Source organism: Diadema antillarum, unplaced genomic scaffold, assembly GCF_040938485.1.
Source record: "Diadema antillarum isolate AM-2024a unplaced genomic scaffold, OU_Dant_1.0 scf00000079, whole genome shotgun sequence".
Classification (NCBI taxonomy): Eukaryota; Metazoa; Echinodermata; class Echinoidea; order Diadematoida; family Diadematidae; genus Diadema; species Diadema antillarum.
In genome coordinates, this window is record NW_027270968.1 from 97,032 (window position 1) to 119,688 (window position 22,657).

General features: G+C 37.5%; 1 long non-coding RNA gene across 4 annotated transcripts; it reads right to left on the reverse strand.

Annotated features, from left to right (window-relative positions):
* Positions 1-238: 238 nt before the first annotated feature.
* LOC139717662 (uncharacterized) lies at positions 239-17,804 on the reverse strand. Of its 4 annotated transcripts, none has more exons than XR_011709987.1 (7): positions 17,675-17,804; positions 16,326-16,370; positions 14,302-14,412; positions 13,500-13,633; positions 12,395-12,459; positions 2,590-2,613; positions 239-1,858 (listed from the first exon to the last, which is right to left on the reverse strand). It is a non-coding gene; the product is annotated as an uncharacterized lncRNA (long non-coding RNA). The 4 variants fall into 4 exon arrangements; XR_011709988.1 differs by having other exon boundaries at positions 12,387-12,459; XR_011709989.1 differs by having other exon boundaries at positions 239-1,861; positions 12,387-12,459.
* Between the last annotated feature and the right edge of the window lie 4,853 nt (positions 17,805-22,657).

The window sequence follows — 22,657 nt, forward strand, 5'->3', positions numbered from 1 at the left end:
AAATAGGCCACACCACGCCTAGTGCTCCATACAAATTGTCCATGGTCTCAACTATGTTTTCAATTGTACCATGGACATGAATGCAGGTCTTTAGGGCAAGTTGAGCCATAGCTCAATTTGCCACATAGACCCTGTTTACGATGCGAGGCTTGGCCGCAGTTCAACAATAGCCCAGCCAACCTCCATTTCAGTGTAAACGTGCAAAAGGCCAAATGCAAGGCCAAAGTTGGCCTTGCATTTGGCCTCGCTCTGGAGGTGGCTAAGCCGCGGCTGAGCCTGGCCTTTTTCTCTGTGTAAACGCAAATGGGGCCAAATGCGCTGCCAATTTTATTCTGGTTTCCAAACCCCGTACTTGTACTATTTCACTATTCAGGATATTAACCCCCTCAACATCGAAAACTAGCATAGTTTAATGTGATCTTGTCCTGCAAAGGATCTTTCCCTTCAGAAAAGGCCTTTGCCCGAACGGTGATTTCGTTGCCATGAAATTCAGTTGGCAAAGGGTCTGAAAACCAGACAACACCGAATTGTGTTTGTTTACAAGTAGAGCGCCACTATGACAAAATATTAAAAGGTTTGAAATAAAAGCGCGGCCGAGCCCAGTAGTGTAAAGGAACAAAATTGCGGGGCTTGGCCTCGCAATTGAGGTTATGCTCAACCACGGCTTGGCCGCAGCATGGTGCAGCCCCACACTGTAAACAGGGTCATAGAGTCTTCCTCAACTAACCCCACACCTAGAGCATTACTGAAGGTTTACATATATGTGCATACACAAAATATATGCATCAATTACAGACCAAGTCTCTCATTATGGTGAGACTCATGCATTTAGGGTCTGTCTCACGATTTCACACATAGTACCCATTTTTCTCAGACATCAAGTGAAATTGCAACTTGAACCAAAAATGAGGAGTGTAGCTAAAAGGATTGAAGTGATGCTTGCAATTGAAGGTGTATTTCCCTTCATCATGCCAAATTAGCAAACAATAGTCACTTAATTATGCACCAGATCCTTTATTAACAGCTACAAATTTAAAAAAGGCTCCTTACTGTGGGAGGGGGAATACCCTTCTCGTTTGCGCGAGCGCAAAGACACTAAGTCATGAAAATCTTGTTGTTAATTTTTTTTAAACTTTGCATCTTTGCAATTATTCAAAGGATAAAACAGAAAAAAAGACCCACACTTGCTTCTCACAATCATCATCTAATATCTAAGTCATAGCTTTGATCCATAATGGAAAAATGTAAAAATACTGCACATTTGCATTTCACATACTTCTACTTTTATGGTCTACATTTTGGTTTTGCCCTTAATCAAAGACGTTTCTGTGTCAATCACGAAAACAATATGGTGGTGTAAATGATTATGCTATGGGTCATTAACACGTTACCACTTGAGTGTCTCCAGGGACGGTGGCTTAACATGCCACTATGGCTAACTTACCGTACCTTCCAATACTACACATGATCTGATTACCACCACATAAACATAAAATTAATAATTATTGAGGTATTTTATGTTGCGTAAATCATTCCACAATACTTCAATTACATTTATACCCTTTGCTTTTGCATTTATCATGCATACTGTTCACTGTGCTTAGAATTATTGTAGATGGAAGAGAGTGGAAGTCCTGAGAAACTATTACGTTGCTCATCTGTTATCATCTGATATGAAGTGCTTGCATGTCAACCAAGTTTGATCCAAGATTGACAGCTGTCCACACAGTTGAAATAGATGCGATCCACACCTGGTCCAATTGACTGGTTTTGAGCCTTTAACCAGTAGAGTTCTACTCCCTGTGCTACACCAACGCTGCAAAGCAAAGCTGGTGTGTTCTCTCTGTTGGTCAAGACCCTGCTTTAAAATACATAAACAACATACTGTTACAAATGAAGTACACTGCTTATCTTTTAACATCGATAAAATGAAAGAACTGAAATATGTGTTGTTAGAATGGGAGAACATAAATATCATTATCACAAATGTTACGAAGAAAGTTACATTATGTTTTACATATTTTAGACAGATACAACCAATTTCTTGTAGTCATAACTTGCGAACACAACTGTACTGAAACATTCACAACTTCACATAACATCACATCACCTTTTATGTTAACCTTTCTTTTCATGAATACATACACCTATTTCTCTTACAGGAGTACAGCATATACATCATAGTTCTCTGGATGTATATCATGTTTAGCTACGATGTAAATTGGACAGAACAAAACTACACTTGTACAGTCACATTTATAAGAATAAGGAATATGTGAATAACATTTCATAAATGTAATATGGAATTAACAAACTGTTTCAGATCACAGACTTTAGATGATAGAACATATATTACAAACATTTCAGGGGAAAAAAAAATAATTCTGAAGAAACACCTGTGTATGCATAATTCTACAGGTTATGCTAATACAGCTTAAAAACACACCTGGAGAGATTATTGTGAGAATTTAATTTGAACACTGAGTATGATTGAGCCTGATTTTGTCAAAAAGTTGTGTGAAAAGTTAAATGCATACAAATCTGACAAAAAGTAGGGGGAAAAAAAAGCAAAAAAGAAATAAAACTCACCGGTGGAAACACTTGGGTACAAGGCTGGACATGATTGCGGCACAAGCACAGACCAGTTCATCATTCACCAGGCAAATGTAAAGACATAAAGATGTTAGCCATAAACACCTAGATGAAATACACCTAATTGATGCTTTTTTCATTTTGGCCAGTGCTTTATTCTCACTACCATGGGTGCTAAAGAGAAACAATGACATCAATCAATGAAAGCAAATGTTTGAGAAACAGGGGTTTGAAAACTCAAAACATTTTTCATAAATTTGCATGAAATCAATCAAAACTTGTGCTATGTAGCTCATAATGTTTACGTAATAAATACAATTCTTGCACCACATACATGATCACTCATGGATTTCACTCTATCTTCTCTGGTGAAATATTCATTTCTATCAATTACAACATATGCCTATTGATCAGGTTTTGCACATATAAATGCAACTCCTACTTTTTCCATTTATTTCAAAGCACTTTCATCAGCATTTACAATTTGATTTTCCTCAGCTCTAAACGCTCATCAAATAGTAACACAAACTTATCATTATCAGCATTTAATTCTCTGAAAAAAAATATTTTTCAAAATGATTATTATGCCAAAATCTACCTTTCTGCACTGTCATTTTCTGGGCTATGTTTTATTTCTGTTGTGCCTGTTCTATTTTTATTCTTTGTCTATTCTATTTCAATTCCATTTTCTGTCTTTTGTTTTATTTCTGTTCCATACTGAACTTGTATCTTCCTTTTATAGTTACATTTCCAACAATGATATTTAGAGAAGAGCAACTACCAGCTCAGCTACTGCTTTGTGAAAAGGGTTGATAATTCTCACCTAGATTCAGCATTACCACTTCATAAATTTTTAATATCACCACTATTGCTGACATACATGTAACATTATAATTACAGTCCTTTAAATCATTTTTGCAATTACACAATTTATGTGTTTTTCCTTCTTCTTGACATGCAAGCCCACATTTCTTTCAACAAGCAATCAAAGATCATTGTTTCTGTTGCATGCTCTTGTCGTTGTCTATTTATTTTTTCTTTATAATGTCAATGTGTTATGTAGTACTTTTATTGTTGCCCAAGTTTTGTTTCCTGTGCACAATCAAGGTCGCTTCAGTGGATCTCTCCACCCTTTGCACACTTTGCTCATGGCACACTGTTTTCCTCACTTCAATCACTTCAGTATTCATTACAATTTAATATTATCATAAGGTTTCACTACTGTTGAACATTCTGTTCATTTCATTCATCATATTTCATCTATTCTCCATAACATCATAAAAATATGTATGATGAAAGATGAAAATATATTTCATTTGATTTCAGCATTGTGAAAAAAACCTTGAATAAACATCTAATGTTATTAGTAAAAACAAGTTCAGTGAAACAGTATTCGAATAGCTTCATGGTAACTGTAGTAAAGGCGAATAACTTCAATGGTGAGATCATTAATACCTATACTACATACATGACCGATAAATGTGCCACCTTCTGTTGTAGCATCAACTTCATGTTGTTGATATTCATAAGAACACATCAAATTATGCCAAGCAAATCACTTGAACCTTGTCTGAGAATTTCATTAAATTCACCAATAACTATGCTTTTTGTGCTTATTTGGTGCAATTCAACAACTAATTTCCATAATTTCTCACATTATTTTTGGGTCATATTTAGGAAGTCTATAATCACTGAATTGTCACTTTCTGTCTCATAATGTCGCTGTTTTCTGTAGTACTAGTAGTCATACTTTTGTTGAAGTCTTGTTTCATATTCACAAGCATAATCTTCCCAGTGGAACCCTCCATACTTCACATGTTTTACTCATTGCAATTTTTTTTTTTAACTTCAAACACCTCAGTATTGATCATAAGTATCACTTCTACTCATTTGTTTTTGAATTGCTGTATGCTCTGTCCTATTCACACTTTTTTATTTTCCTCATTCTGTATTACAAAAGGAAATATGATGACAAAAGAAAATAAATATCAATTGATTTGAATATATGTGCCACATTACTTTGCGTAAACTCAAGACATCACTCATCAGAACTGTATTCTGATAGCCTCATGGTAACTGTAGTAAAGTGGAATAACTTCAACATGAAGTGAGTCTATACCTGTGCTATATACATGATCAATCAATGTATTACCTTCTGTTGTAGCATCAAGTACATGTTGTTGATATCCGTAAGAATACATCAATTTATGCACACATGAATCACTTGAACCTTGTCTGAGATTTTCATTGAAGTCACCAATAACTATGCGTTTCGTACTTCTCTGCTGCAATTCTACGAGTAGTCTCTTCAGTTTCTCACAAAATTGTTTCTTATCATATCTGGGTGGTCTATATATCACAGAAATGAGACATGAAGGACAAGTTACTGCAAATGTAATATATTCTAGATTATTGACATGTAAATCCAGCCTACTAATAGATTTGATTTTACTGTACACTGCAACTCCACCATGTGCTTGATTTTTCAGTGCCGAAAATAAGGGACTTTCATCTGAATAAGATTTTGACCGAGGTTGATTGTACATTTTAAAATGATCTAAATTCACATCAAAAATGTCATCATTAAGCCAAGTTTCAGTTAAACAAATAATATCAGAATTTCTACATAGGAGGTTTGATTGGATATCTTTGAAATGTGCTTTAAGACCTTGAATGTTATGTAGCATTATATTCAGAGTCGCAACAGAAACATCATTATCAAAGCTCTTTTCATCAACAAATGTTGGCATGTTTTCTAAACTTTCTTTAACAGTTGGATTGCAATATATAACTTTGGGATCAAAATCTTCAATAGTTAGTCCACGTATTGATGTGACACGGCTCAGAGCAACATATGCTTGTCCGGGCAAAAATATATTTTTCAGAGAAACAACAGCTTTTTCCATTGTCATGCCCTGTACTTTATGTATTGTGCATGCATATGCTAATTTCAAGGGAAATTGTTTCCTCGTATATTTTTTCCCAATTGATTCCTGTTGCATTTCTATTGACTGTGTTCCTACTTTTTCATTGTCAAATTTCACAAGCACACTTGAGGGTCTGGCATTTTCATTTACTCTTACTAAGTCAGTTACAGTGCCAATGCAGCCATTTGATAAACCTTTGGTCACATTCACATTTTTGATCAGCATCACTCTAGAATTTTCAGCAACCCAAAGATATGCTGGCAAAGAAGCTTTAGTACATCTCCGTGGCTTGTCACATGCTTTGTTTTTACCCTTATCGCCAAGTTCAAAATCTTCTGCATCAAGACAGATGATATTTGTGCATTTCTTGTGAAGCATTATTTTATTCCAGTCATTTACTTGTTTGTTTGAAGAATATATATGCAGTGCATCCTCACATTGCTCTCCAGTTTGGCATGATTGAAGAACTGCAAAATCATCACTTGATAATTCATCTTTCTTTTCTTTTACCCTTAATTTGTTCAAAAGAACAGCAAAGTCTGCATCATCCTTTTGTCTCATTATTTCATCCAAGTTAATCATAGAGAAGTTGTCTGTCCATAAAGAACTTTGCAATGTATCTTTATACAAAGGAGTACCTTTTACTGGGGGTAACTGATAAAAATCTCCAACTGCAATAACTGAAACCTTTCCAAATGGAGCATCATCACGCGTCTGCTTTATTTGCCTTAAACGTCCATGTACATACCACAGTAGCTTCTGATCAACCATGGATATTTCATCAATTATTAGTATCTGTAATTGGCCCAGCTGAGTACGTAAATGACTTATCTTTTCTTCTCCAAGGGGTTGATAAGGTAATGAAGCAGAAATGGGTATGGACAGTGCATTATGAATAGTACTACCATCAATATTGTAGGCTGCAATTCCAGTTGGAGCTACTTTCATAATTGAAAGATCATCTGGATTATGCATCATTTTACCTAGAATTCTTGTCCCTTCATTACATATGCATTTCACCAGATGACTTTTTCCTGTTCCAGCACCACCTGTCACAAATATCTGAAACGGTGTGGCTTCTTTTCCATTAACTCTGTCAAGACACCATTGTCGTATTTTGTAGAACACTTTTTGCTGCTTGCTGTTTAAAGTTCTTAATAAGACATTACTGTCTTCTCTCGAAATGCTACATGATCGAAATTCTATGCCATATGACTCTTTCTCCTGAGATTTAGATTCAAGATCTGGGATTCTAAACTCATTGTCAGCATCTTCAACTTCTACATGGATTTTAGCTGTTTCATGTCTTTCAACTTCTGTTTCTGGACAGAGTAATCCCCATGCATCTTCTTGTGCACCAAATTTCTCAAGATATTCTTGTGCCTGATCAATTGTATCAGCGTTTTTTTCATACTGCCTGAGATTTTCATTGGCAATACTTTTGACACTTTCCAAATTCTTATTAAACATTCGAACAGATCCATTTTGATAAAATTCCTCATATGTCAAAAATTGGTCAGGTTTTAACTGTTTATCAGTACGATATGGCAAAAATAGTTGCAATATACTCTGATAATATTTTTCTGGGGTTACAGTCGGTGAAAAACGAGGGTATCTCACTACAGCATCATTGGTTCTTGTTCTTTTTTGTATATAGCCCAGCTGATCTCTCAATTTAAACACACTCTGTTTCTGTTTCTTACCCTTTATATCAGATTCACTGAGTAGTCTATACTTTGAACAAAATGTGGCTAAACACATATTTTCAAATTCAAAACCATCAGGTCGGGCTTTATATTTATCAATTCTGCTTGGCATCCATGGGCTCCTATCATCATCGTCTCGTCTGCTTTGAATAACACTCAGTGGTAGACTCATTCTCACAGGGTTTGGTCCAACAGGTATAAACTCTACTTTTCTTGAGCACTCTTTCAATCTCAGGCCACAAACACGATACACACTTTCTTGTGCTGAAACTTCACGGTTTTGCATATACACATGTCCTATTTCTTTCATACTCTTTCGAGCATCTTCATTGCCCTCTCTCATTTCACTTTCAGCATTTTTCAAGAGCAAACTCATTTCTCTTTCTGCTTTTGACATGTATGACACAACATAAACAATGCAGGCATACTCATTTGTTATATACTGCAAATCCATATTGGCATTCCAAGCTCTGAGTAAGAATGAATTATATTGATTAACCCATATATCTTTTGGATCTCTTTTCATGACTACATCTTCTTTTGTAGCTACAGCATTATAGGCATCTTCAAATTCCTTTTGAGACATCCCAAGAGCTTCAAAGAGCTGCCTAGCATTATCATATTTGCCTTCCACACATGATGAATTCTTTACTGCAGACAGAACATCTTGAGCCTCATCTGTAACTTCTGGATTATCATCAGGCTTCACAACAAATGTTTTCTCAGAAGGTGGTCTTGGAAAATTAAATCTACAGGAGGTTCCCTTTTTCTTGCATGATTTTGAATGTTTCTTTGAGTGAAGCTGAACATTCTTCACTATTTCATACAGTTCTTCATCTTCATCCTCACATGGAATGTTGCATGAAATATACTTATCAATAAAATCTATGACAGTTTCATCTTTCTCGACACCCAAATTAGGTGCATTTTCAACCCAGAATAAACAGTGTGTATGTGGAGATCCTCTCTGTTGAAATTCAATCCTGTAAAAATAGTCAATTATCTTGCCAATAGGTTCTGCCTCAGAAAGAATCACTCTGTTCAAAAATGCATGAAAGCGTTTATCAAACATACGAGCTACTGTCACTGGATTTGATTTTAATAAATTACACTTATCTGTCCAATCCAGATCACTTGCTTTTCTCCCATCACCTTGTTGATTTAGCAATGTGTTAATAACTTCAGGCCATCTCATTTCAGCTGATGAAAATGATGCAAACCATGTAGGCTTTCCAAGTTGTCTAACCATTGCTAATACATCTTTCTGTGTAGATTGCCAGTATGGAGGTGTTCCTCGTATTTGTTTCAGAAATTTATATCCTTTATTCGAATCCAGTATCTCATGAAGTTTTCTTGCATCCTTTAGATCTGAACATCGCATCAATGTGGAATTATCTATTTTCTCTGAGCTTTTTCTGACAGCTATAGAAACACTAGAAAGTATTTGTTGCAGTTCATAAATACACTGAGCATAGAAAATATATTCTGTATTTTTTGCAAATCTGTTGTCTACATGCATCAAACGATTATGCAAATAACGACCAAGTGTTACTTTAATGTACCTGGTATCATGAAATGTTGGCTGGCCTGTTGGAAACAGAGCAGGAAAACATTTTGCCTCATTACTCTCATCCATCAATAGTGACACAGGACTATTCTTTTCACAAGGAGCACAGCATATAATATCATCAAAAAACTGATCAAGCACTTCTTGTCTCATATCGACCTTCTGCAAACATGTGCCCAACTGAATGCCTTGTAATCGTCCATCTTGATCATCCTCTATATCATCATCATCATCATTAGTTTCACTTAAATCAAATAGTTTACCACAAGCTGTTTTACTATTTTTGTCTGATAAATCAGAGTCCCATTCGCTATCAATAGCAATATCAGAATACCACTTATTATTCTTTTTCAAATATTCCAATGCAGCTAGGACATTGTTTTTCTTGACAAACTGATATTCATAATGTCCTTTATATGACAGTTTCCTCTTTAGCTTTACGCGAATTAATTGATCATCAGTCTCCGGTCGAGGTAATATCTTTACAGTTTCATTTGTGCGTGAAGGTACACAAACTGTTGGGCCATGCACTCCATATTGTCCTCCTTTAGGCAAATTCAAAACTTTCATAAATGGAATGTTTAGTGCAATCAAATGTGTTTCCAACTGATTCAGATTTCCAAGTTCCGCAGGAATAGCACGTAATTCTAAATTATTTCTGCTAGCTTCAGCAGGCATATTACCAGCTAATAATTTCCTGTGGCAAGTGTAACAAACCCATAAAAAATTTCTTGATGACTTTACTATTTGACAGTCAATATCACAGTCATCGCTGCATGTATGTAAATACTCCTCCTTTAAGCACCTCAAATCGTTATATTTTGCTTTTGTACACTTCAATACTTGATTCTTGAATAATAATTTCAAACATACGCAACATACATATTCAGGGCCGTGTGAAACAATTTCCCTAAATTTTTTCAAAACATGGTCACAATTTCTCATATTCATTTTTTCTTGTTTTTTTCGTTTCATGTTTCTCATTGCAACCTGCTGTCTGTACAAAAAATTTGTCTTGTACTTAATGTTTGAAACTTTCCTCATAATTTTCTTACGCCTCTCTCTGAATAAAGCATTGTTTTGATATCTAGCTTTCCTCATTTTCTTAAGCCTTTCTCTATGTAGAACATTGCACCCATAGTTTACTTTCCTCATTGTCTTCAGCCTTTTTCTGAATGAAGCACTGTTTTGATATTTGGCTTTCATCTTTGTTCTCATCCTTTTCTTAATTTTTTCTCGAAATGAAGCATCATTTTGGTATCTAGCTTTCATCTTTGTCCTCATCATTTTCTTGATTTTTTCTCTTAATAAAGCATTGCGTTGATATCTAGCTCTCATCTTTCTGCTCATTGCTCTCTTGACATTTTCTCTGTAAGTAGGATCGAACAAGTACCTGTTTCTTTGTCTCTCCTTAATTTCTCTTCTCTTTTCGAACCGGTAAGGTTCATCTGTTTGATATTTTACTTTCTTTGCAGCTGCATTTTTTAGTTTGCGGAATAGAAAAGGCTGAACATCTGATAAACATTCTATTTCTAACTGTCTTTGCTCATTTTTTTTCTTTTCTCTCTGTGCTCTCATTCGATCTCTATTTTTTCGTCTGGTAATATTTGCATTACTTTTTTTTCTTTGTTTTTTCCTTTTTGTAGTTTGCCTTGTAGTTTCAACTTCTTCAGATTCTTCAGTATCCCTACTCATTTTAACAGCACGTTCAATGTCATCCTCTAAAACTTCATTGTTCAATACATTTATTTGACAATCACCGACTTGTTTCGTAACTTTTCTCTCAGTTGTGAGTCTTCTCTTTCTTGTCACAGGCGTTTCCATAGCGGTAATGTTTTGTGGTCTTGACAAGTTTTGGCATGAACTTAATGTTTGGATCCTTGGACATACAGACTCTACAACATCGTAATGATTGCCATTTGTGTGTTGCAAGTAAACACCTCTTTGTGATGTAACAATTCCAAACTGAAGTTTGCTTGCACCAAATAATTTCCATTTTGAACAGTTTTCTTCATATGTATAAATATCAGTATCTAGTAGATTTGATAAGGCCATTATTTCCAATTCTGTAGCCCATGTGCCATTGTTGAATACTCTTTCCTTTGCAATGTATTTTACAACATCTGTGTATCCTGATTTTAAAAGGCTTACATAATCTTGCTTGTTTTGTAAAATATGCATAACTGTTGCTTTTCGAACATCACGGTGTGAATCTTCCTTGCCACATGTGACATATGACATAGCTCTGTAAAAGCAATTTCCATCACCACTAATTTTATAGATAGTTAATGGTTGTGACAGGACAGTAATATTACCATTTTCCACCATATCTTTTGGCACATCATTACTGCTACATTTGTCATTAACCTTTATGCCTAATTTGCAACAAAACTTCTCTCTGTCAAATTTATTCACAGGTGTGTACATGAGATTAATCTTTTTAATTTCTCCCACTTGCTTCACCTCGGATGCATCAACATCGACTACTGTCTGTTGACATGTGTTTTGTAATGGAATTTGTGTCTCTTGCAAGTTTGACACCATTATTTGTTTGGACATCATTTTCTTCACTCTAACACTGCCTTTCTTCAATGTCAAGTTTTCGGTAGCCTTAGATGATTCATGATGACTTTCTTTTTTACTTTCCACATTTGCATCTGAATTCACATGAAACACACTTAATTTTTCATCCAAAGTACTAGACTGAACAGCAGTTACACTTTCAACTACATCAAAATGATTGCTTCCAGTGAACACAATATATATGCCTCTTTCAGTTGTTACCTTGTTATAGTACCCCGGTTTCCTTGCAGACAAAATTTGCCAATTTTTTGTACGATCATCATACACATATATATCACAATCTAGCATATGTGCCATTGAACTAATATCAGTGTGACCAGCCCATGTTCCTAAATCCATCAATTTCTCTTGAAGTACAAAGTCCCTGACATTCTGATATTTCACTGTGTTAATTAAATTTTTAAATAAATCACCCGTTTCCAGTAAATGTGCCACATTGGATTTCCTGAGCATGAAATGGTTTCCTTCACTGCCAGTAACTACATGAGAAATACTTCTGTAAAAGCAGTTGCCATCACCCATAACTCTCTTGATATTTACAGGTTTCCTCATACACAAATTTTCATTTGTATCTTCCACTGGTTCACTGGCTGCGCCACAGTAATTGACATTTAATCTATTGCACAAACACTGCTTGTCTACATATGTAATTGGTGCAAATTTGAAGTTTCTATCTCTTCTTTGTGTTGTCTTTTCAAGTGAAACAAATTCAACTTCATTCTCACTTCCATAGTCATCACTGCTTACATTAACTCTGGTTTCCTTTATTGTTACATTTTGAGTCTCATCACTATAACTCAGATTTCTTTCAATATGATGACAATGTTGCGAATAGTCGCTGTTTTGATCATTTATATTCCCACACGCAGTATTTAGGGTCTTTGATCTCTTAGAGCCACTAGTTGTCAATACATTTTTCTTAGAATTGAATTCTACTGCCAGACCGGTTAATTCAAACTGAGTAGTACGTAAATCACATGCCATAGATTTTGCCAAATTCAAACAGTGTACCTGTATACCTTGCCATGATGAAATGCTAAGCAAGACACTGCATCCATCTTGTACCAAGTATCCATCATGACTTCTGGAATGAGAATCAAACACATAATAACCACTGTGATGCCTAATGATTGCAAATGTACTCTCAGCAAAATTCATAAGACATGCATCATATCGGCACAGTTCTTGTTCTAATGCTTGACTCAATGGCAAAGCACCAAAATTTGACAAATTGTTTTGATCTCCTTCCAACACTCCATATTTCGATTCACCATAGGTTATTTGAAATTTTTCATCCAGAATATGAAGTTCCTTCGGTAATTCATCTATCATTACAAGCTCTTCATTCAGTTGTGAATCCTTCTTTATGTAATAATACAACTCATTCCCAAGTGTCAGAATCTGATCAAGATCACGAGGTCTCATTTCGATTCCATTCTTTGTTTGAATGTAGAGAACTGCCACAATAGAATTACATGCACATTGTTTGCCAGCAGTATAACCAAATCGTTGATCACCTTGATTAAAATTTCCTTGTGCAATTGTTTTAGTCAGAGGATATGATTGCCTTCTATCATATTCTGAATCTGAAAGAGAAACAGGCTTACAGACACGTTCTTCAGTCTCTAAATCATTTGCAGCTGGTTCACCATCTAATATAAGTACAGACGATTCTTGAACATCATATGAATTATGGTGGTCAACACTATTTGCAGAACCAGCATTCATTACTATGCAATCAGATGGATTAATAGTTTTTTCACGTTCAGGCAGGAATATTGATTCATTACAAACTTGAACACACATGTTTTGCATACCTGAAACAGGTTTGTGACACGGAGAGTGAACATTTACATTTGTAGTAGAATTCACAGAGAACAATTCATTCACTGATATTTGACTGTCACCTTCAACATCTTTTGTTTCGCTGTAACATGGGTTTAGTTCATGCATATCGTGGATTCTGTCACACTTCACTTTGGACATATCATTCGAGCCTGTGTTGTCTCTATTTGTGGAATTACTGTCCTCACGGTCAGATATTTCATTCTTACACAACTTTTCATTCTTTGCTGCATGTTCTCCTTCAAAAATGTCATGTTTCACCTTTTCATTGTTACGCACCTGTGAGTCAGCATTTTTAACCACTGGCACACTTTGTTTGTTGCGGATCTTCGTGAAACGACCTTTCTTTCTTGGTTGCCGTGCATTTCCACCTCCATAGAGCCTGTTTACATTCCAAACTTCTTTTTCAATGTCTGTGGAAAGGACAGAGACACATGTAGCCTGATCACCACTCAGTACGAAACATCCATTAGTCATATTCGGAGTGCTTTTAGCCACATCAGCCCAACTTCTCTGTGTTTTTGCATAGATTTGCTCAGAGTATTTTGCCATAACATGAGGTGACTGAACACACTTTGAATATACATTCAATACAGATTCAGTATACACCTGCAGACTATCATTTCGTTCTGTGTCCAAGTTTCGATTCATATTTCGCTTCACGAGTTCACCATGTTCTTCTTGCCTTGTTTCTACTTTTGATTTTTTGCCTTTGCTGGTCTTGGCTCTTCTCTGTTTTTCAAGATAGTAGCCTTTCATTGCTTTGCCAATGTAGGTCACGCCAGGTTGGAGAATCACACCATTTACTGATCTCACTGTGCTCTTGTTATTGGTCTTGGTCTTAGGATTGTTAGTCATTGTTTGGGATGTTGTCAGTTTGGCCTTCTCAATCACTTTTGTCTTCCTTGATTTCACAGTTGTCCAACCATCATCAACTGCAGTTTCTAATGGTTCAAATTGCCTCCTAGTGAGATTTGAGATGAATGTCGGATCTGATTCATCTCTGTCACAATTTGCTCTTTCCTCCACACACACATTTGTCATTTCTAGAACACCACGTTTGTTCTTTCTTCTCACATACCTCTTTTTCAGTCTCATCTTCGTTGGTTTCTTTCTCTGGTTGCTCTTGCGTGATGTAAGTGAAACATCAACATGAAAATCTTCATCACCAAGGTCTTCGAGAAGTTCGTATCTATTGAAATGACAAGGAATGCCAATTTTGTCAAAGATGCGATGGGCAATATTATTGCTTCCACATGCTGAACATATCCAAATCAACCTTGCATCACACATTCTAGCCTCATGAGAAATAGTTCCTGTACACATCACATGAAACTGCTTGCCACAATCCTCACATGGTACTCTGCTTTCATTTTCATTGATCACACTGCAACATGCATCACATTCACTGACCTCTACATTTCTCATCAAGTCACAACTATGGAGGATATCTAGGATATCACCAATAACAATCTTGAATTCACTTGCTTCCATTGTCAAACTACAGGGCTTTCGAATCTTTGAAAGTATAATGGTACCTATTACTAAATAAATGTATATCAATCAACTGTCAATCAACACAGTTATATTCCTTGAATCACTATACTTTTATGAATCACACCTACTCCACTAGTACTGCGATTGGTAACAAAATTGTCGGATTGAATAGCTTTGAAAGTTGCACTAATACATGTGTACAGTACATGTACTATATTTCACTGCAATACAAATTCCAGCAGTAAGCTGCAACACCGATCCATATAATGTTTCTACCAACAGGTGGGATATTTCTACAATGTTTGCTTGTTTCTAGCAACAGGTGGCACTCTTTGTCTGTTACGTGCTTCAATTCCTACTTTATAGAAAAGCTATGCCAATTTCCTTTTACGATATCTGCCAACAGAAATTTCAGCTTCAATTCTCTAACATTTGATTTGACTAAATTATGCCTTTTTCTCGAGATTATGCTCTTTGTAAAAAAGGTTACAATTTTACCAATTATGCTTTTGCCTTAACTGCACAATAATCGGTCTCCCTTATATGTTTTTCTCTTAGGGTAGGGTCTTTCGCAACAAAAATTTCAATTTCACCAATTATTCTTTGTCTTCACTGACAATTAAAGAAACAGTAATGTTTCTGTTTTGAGATGACTCCTTTTGCAATAAAGGTATGTCTTTTACTAATTGTGCTTTTGTTTTCACAGCCCAATATTTATAAATAGCCCTTTAAGGTGCAATATTAACGTCTCTCCCTTCATTTACTATGACTAAAATGCTTTTATCTGAAGATGGCGCTCTTCAATTATTCTTTTATCCTATTAACAATTAACGAAAATTCAAGACTCAAGATACCAAAAAATATTTTTACATAAAATTTTTAGTATACTTCTCGCCTCACCTCATAAATTGTTTCTCACACTTTTAACAATTCCTTCAAAATTTCAACTCCTAGCTATTAGCTCTTGCCAACTGTAGTTAATTTATTTGCAGCAACTTTCAATGCAGAATATATCAAATATCAAATAATCCTTGAAGGTGCAAATTTTGTCTACCCCAATTAGTTTACAACACTATAATGCTTTCGTCTTATGACGGCACTCTTTAATAATCTTTCAGTGTAATCTGGACTCTTAAACAAATTTTCTCAAATTAACTGTTTCTATTTTCAAGTTTCCAGCAAACTTCTCGCCTTCTCTAGGACAATTCTCTTTCCAGTTTTTAACTATCCTTTTAAAGAATGCACTCTTTCATTCAAACACTCTTTAAAACTCTGTTATTCTGCTTAATTTTTACTCCTTTTTCGTCAACTCTCACTCTTCCTCTCTTTGATTTCACTCTTTTTCTCTTTGACTCTAACCCTTTCTGCCTCTGATTCTGAAACTTTCTCTCCTTCTGATACTGTCTTATTCTCATGCACTCAGAAGTTCTCTGTTCTCAGCTTTCTTCAAGTTCAAGTTAAGGGATGAGTTCGTGAATTCCAGGATGAATTTCCAGATGTAATCTCAGTGAATATTCACTGAATATTCAAGGATGAAGGTGAAATGGTATGAGATGAAATGTAGGATGAAGATGATTCAACAAATAACAAACACAAACACAAACGTACTTTCAACAAAGACCAACATAAATCTCCTTCCAAAGCAACCAGTACCTGCAGAAAGAAAAGAAAGGAAAAATACAAACGTTACAACAATACCTGTATAGGCTATACAGTGAACTCTCTACAATTATCACTGATACGACGAAGTTCACTATAACAAGGTAATTTTTTTGTGGTCCTAGATTGTAATTTCAATTTGTATTGTATTATTTTTGTAACCCTGATATAACAAGGTTTCATTATAACAAGCACATTTTTCTGGTCCTGAGGACCTTGTGTTAAGGACAGACCACTAATAATGTGAGGTACACACATTCTGAAAATACATACCGGTACTTGAGAGGAATATGAGGCACAACACCCAAATTTTTTATACAAATCTTTGTAAAATTATTTTACTGTTCCTGCAATCTAAACAATTCTTATAACAAAGGAAAACCATCTTTTAAACTTATAATCTTGCTTAAAAACACATTTTTCACTGTGCACACATCTGCACAGGGAAACCCTATTGTTATAACACGGTCAGCATAACTCAGTGAAATTAGGTCAAAGTCAAGCTTGTGATGTGTAATTGTGGGACTACATATTGGAAAATAAATGACTTCTCTTCAGTTACATTTCATGATTAAACAGGAATGATACTTCTGTATGACAAAACAAGGTCCAGGCTAAGTAACGTTATATTTCTTCCCCTGCATGCCCCCTATAAAAAAAGGTGAAATGAAAGGGTTGTTGTTGTTGGTGGTGCTTAAAGGCGCATCATTCAATATTGAATATTTACGGGACAGGAAAGGGGGACAGGGAATATTTACGGGACAGGAAAGGGGGACAGGAATCACCGCTATATAGCACTGTAAAATACGCCCTCTACTGGTCGTGGTGTTAGCTACGCATTAAAGTATGGCGCCCGCATCTCGCCCAGATTTGGCAGAAGCAAATCACCAGAGTAACGCTAAGCCCTCTTAGTCAACGTCAACTCTTAAAGTAGGTTCTTTGGAACTTAGCCTTCCTAGTAATTACATAGCAAATCATGATATGGCTCACACCTTGTCCATTCAGGAAACGCGGTCTAACGTTAAAAACTTCGCAACTTCCTTCCTGATACTCCTGACATTTAAACGTACGGTCTACGCACTACAACAGCTTCGTACACGTATAGGGCCTGAGCTGTGGTGATACGATGGGCATGTCCCCAGACACTACTGAACACATAAGAGTGATACTACTGATAGACCCTAACGTTTATTATAGTCACTAACACTAACAGCACCACGACTACACACATGAAATTTTGTTCTAAAAACCCAAACATCTGTGTTTAGGCATGCCTGCGTTTACAGACTAATACCCACCTGGTACTCGAACTCCAAACTAATCAAACCGTCAGTCTCACGCAAAGGTCTTCAGAAGTCGTATTTGTGAGCCTGTCGCTGCGCTGCCACGCCAATGCAGTAGGTTACGAATTGACAAACACGTACACCACCTCCGTATTGTATATGTGGGTAAGGTACTACGCATAAAGCATGGAGCTACTAACAGAGTAGAGCCATGGTATAAGCGTACGAGCACGCGTGCGCTTCTATACTCTTTGGTACGTACGTACACTCCACGCAGGCATGCACCACTGTGTGGATCACGGAGGGAGCACTGCGAGAGACGCGATACTACCATGGAAAGCCCGTCGCACACGCCCGAGAATTCGTGGGTGTTTCATAAAGCTGTTCGTAAAGTCACCAACAACTTTCGACCGACTGGTGATCAGTTCTTGTGCTGAATTATTGAAATTCTAATAACTATAGCAATCGAAAAGTGATCACCAGTCGCTCGTAAGTTGTTCGTAACTTGATATACGAACAGCTTTATGAAACAATTTACGCACAACTTTGTCTTCACATACTAGCAGGGGCGTCACCAGCTTTTTTTCAAGGGGGGTGCGTTTTGACACTAAATGTTTACGAGATTTTTTGGACAGACATTTGGAATATAGGAAGCTCTCAATCCCTAGACTTTTACTGTTTTTTGAGGGAAACCAAGCGGGGAAAGGGTTAGGGTATACCCCCTATAAATGGATTATGGAATGACGGTGTGAAACGACAAATTACTGGCAGCGATATCAGGAGAATGGCATGACGACTACATGCGAGCGAGGGGAGCGAGCGAGCTTGAAAATTTTGACATTTTACAGTCCAAAAACTGCCGTTTGTAGCCATATTTTTTTGCTTTGTAAATTAAGGGGGGCGCACCGGGCGCAACTGCTGGCAATTACTGGCAGCAACATCAGGTAAACTGCATAGTAATTAAATGCGAGCGAGCAAAGAGAGCGAGTTTGGAAATTTTGACATTTTACAGTCCCAAAACTGCCATTTGGAGCCATATTTTTTCGCTTTGGAAGTAAAGGAGGCGTGGGGGGGGGGGGGGGCGCAACGGGTGCAACTGCCGGTAATTACTGGTAGCAACATCAGGAGAATTGCATAACAATTAAATGCGACCGAGGGGAGCGAGCGAGCTTGAAAATTTTGACATTACAGTCCAAAAACTGCCGTTTGTAGCCATATCTATTTGCTTTGGAAATTAAGGGGGGCGCACCGGGCGCAACTGCTGGCAATTACTGGCAGCAACATCAGGTGAATGGCATAGCAATTAAATGCGAGCGAGCGAAGAGAGCGAGCTTGAAAATTTTTGACATTTTACAGTCCAAAAACTGCCGTTTGGAGCCATATTTCTTCGCTTTGGAAATAAAGGAGGGGTGGGGGCGCAACGGGGCGCAACTGTCGGTAATTACTGGCAGCAACATCAGGAGAATTGCATAACAATTAAATGCGAGCGAGCGAGCGAGCGAGCTTGAAAATTTTGACATTTACAGTCCAAAAACTGCCATTTGTAGCCATATTTTTTTTTTGCTTTGGAAATTAAGGGGGGGGGGGCGCACCGGGCGCAACTGCTGGCAATTTTACTGGCAGCAACATCAGGTGAATGGCATAACAATTAAATGCGAGCGAGCGAAGAGAACGAGCTTGAAAATTTTGACATTTTACAATCTAAAAACTGCCTTTTGGAGCCATATTTTTTCGCTTTGGAAATAAAGGAGGGGGGGGGGGGGGCGCACCGGGCGCAACTGCCGGCAATTGCTGGCAGCAACATCAGGAGAATTGCGTAACAATTAAATGCGAGCGAGCGAGCGAGCGAGCTTGAAATTGTTGACATTTTACAGTAAAAAACAAACAAACTGCCGTTTGTAGCTATATTTCTTCGCTTTAGAATTTAAGGGGGGGCGCATCGGGCGCAATTGCTGGCAAATACTGGCAGCAATATCAAGAGAGCATAATGATTACATTCGAGCGAGCGGAATGAGCGAGCTTGAAAATTTTGCATTTTAGGAGGCGCAACGGGCGCAACTGCAGGCAAGTACTGGCAGCAACATCAGAAGAATGGCATAAAGATTAAATGCGAGCGAGCGAAGAGAGCGAGCTTGAAAATTTTACATTTTACAGTCTAAAAACTGCCGTTCTTAGCCATATTTTTTCGCTTTGGAAATTAAGGGGGGGGGGCGCACCGGGCGCAACTGCAGGCAATTACTGGCAGCAACATCAGAAGAATGGCATAAAGATTAAATGCGAGCGAACGGAGCGAGCGAGCTTGAAAATTTTGACATTTTACATTCCCCAAACTGCCGTTTGTAGCTATATTTTTTCGCTTTGGAAATTAAGGGGGGGCGCACCAGGCGCAACTGCCGGCAATTACTGGCAGCAACATCAGAAGAATGGCATAAAGATTGAATGCGAGTGAGTGAAGAGAGCGAGCTTGAAAATTTTACATTTTACAGTCTAAAAACTGCCGTTCTTAGCCATATTTTTTCGCTTTGGAAATTAAGGGGGGGGGGGCGCACCGGGCGCAACTGCAGGCAATTACTGGCAGCAACATCAGAAGAATGGCATACAGATTAAATGCGAGCGAACGGAGCGAGCGAGCTTGAAAATTTTGACATTTTACAGTCCCCAAACTGCCGTTTGTAGCTTCAAGTATATTTTTTCGCTTTGGAAATTAAGGGGGGCGCACCAGGCGCAACTGCCGGCAATTACTGGCAGCAACTCCAGGAGAATGGCATTACGACTAAATGCAAGCGAGAGGAGCGAGCAAGCTTGAAAATTTGACATTATTTACTGTCCACAAACTGCCGTTTGCAGCTATTTTTTTTTTCGCTTTGAAAATTAAAGGGGGGGGGGGGACGCCCGGTGCGCCCCACCCCCTGGATCCGCCACTGGTAGTCAAGGGTGTGCGTTTATGTTCATGACTGGGGGAGGTATGACCAGCGAGGTGGCGTCGAAGTGACCAAGCGTTGAAAGGACGTCCAAAATCTGCACTTTAGAGCATCCCCTAAACTAATTGTGCGTGTTTGTTTGTGTGTGTGTATATTATATACATGGAAAAGTTAGGAATTAACCCAGGTCAAGTCTTTTTATTGGCAATGCAAGACATTTATATATATATATATATATATATATATATATATATATATATAGACTAGTATGTAAAGCAACACTGCAAAATCAATGATCTAGCTTTGATATAACGAAGCGTAACGTACAAAGGTGTACATTCTACATCACATTGCGCAACATTGTAGCAGGGAGGTGGAAGCCCCTGATTGTAGCGACTCTTCGTTCGGATGTACTGAGTACACTGCGCACATCCTGCTTATATGCAGAATGCCAACCAGGAATCACAATCTTTTGTCGGGTCCGGGCTTTTTGAACAATGTTTCACACTATATACCTATTTAATTATGGTTAAAAGAAATCATAGAAAGATATCTTATTTCTGGATCACCCTTTCATTCAAAAGCAGTTTACTAACACTTGAACTACTATTTCGGGAAATCCTTTTTTTTTTAACCAGCGCATTGGGAGGGGCCGCACCCCCCCCCCCCCCCTCTCCGTAGTTACGCCATTGCTTTTGGGTGAAATAATTGGACAGATTTCTTGAATTCTAACAAAAAAGCAAGAAAATCTTTTCATCGCGGGAATTATGATTATGTGGGGTGGGGCAAATGGTGCGCTTGCCTTCCAATATTTTCATGGGGGCAACATTTTTGTTTTCTTTCAAAAGCAAGAAAATCTTCTCATTTCGGGAATTATTGATTACGGGGGGGGGGCAATTAATATGCTTGCCCCTCCATTTCTTTTTATTTTTTTTTATGAGGCTAAGGCTCGCTCTTGGGCTGGCAATATGGATTGGTCAGAAATAACGTACATAGACCCTACATACTTGTAAGTAGCACACGTACATGCAAACGTGTATAAGTGCTCCGTATCGTACGGATGTACAGTATGGTCGATAAATAGTAAATACTGTAGAATACTAATAGATAAGTATAAAATCAGTGCTGCCAGAACCAGGGGTGCGAATTGTTTTGTGTGTGTGTGTGTGTGTGTGTGTGTGTGTGTGTGTGTGTGTGTGTCCCTGGTGCAAAATATAAAAAAAAGTAGAAAAGAATAATTATTTAGCGTCCGGCGTTGAGGTCGCTCGCAGACTAATTTTTTTTTTATTTTTTTTTTTTTAAAGGATCTGAAGGGGGGTGCGTTCGCACCCAACGCACCCCCCCTGGTGACGCCCATGTACTAGTAATATTCTCAAAGCTGCGGCGATGAATGGTACATTTCCCCCTTTCATGGGTAGCCGTTGGCCGAAAAATCGGTCTGCATAATTATTTCTTTCTGCAAATTTCTTTGCAGAAACGCATGAAAAACAGCCCCATCACCCCAATATTTTGCATATGTTTAGTTCATGTCACGCACATTATTTCACAAAATAACTACAACTACTTGATCGGACACCATCTTGGGTATGTAAATTAGGGACAAAGGTCACAATTTTCTCATCCTGTATCTTGGTGAATACATGTCCTATCTCTCCCATATTTCGCACACGCAAAAACCATTTCACAAGAATCATCTCACAAAATAACTGCTTTTTGCACAGATGCCATCTAGCCTGTGCAAAGTGGAGTCAAAGTTCGACATACGTACTACACCAGGTACTTCTTTCTGTATCTTCATGATCGTACGTGTTATCTCTATGGGAAGGAATTTTTCCAGATATGAAAACTGACATGATTGTCTTTATCGAGTACTAGCTCACTTACCCTTAACTGAATTTCTCCCACATTTTAATATGTTGTAGCTGACACTTTGAGATGTAGTGTGAGCGTCCTCCGTGTTTTCACCCGATGTCGGGATTAGAAGTGAAAATTGACATGATCCCCTTTATCAAGCACTTGCTCATTCACCCTTCAGTGAATTTCTCCCAGATTTTAATATGTTGTAGCTGACACTTTG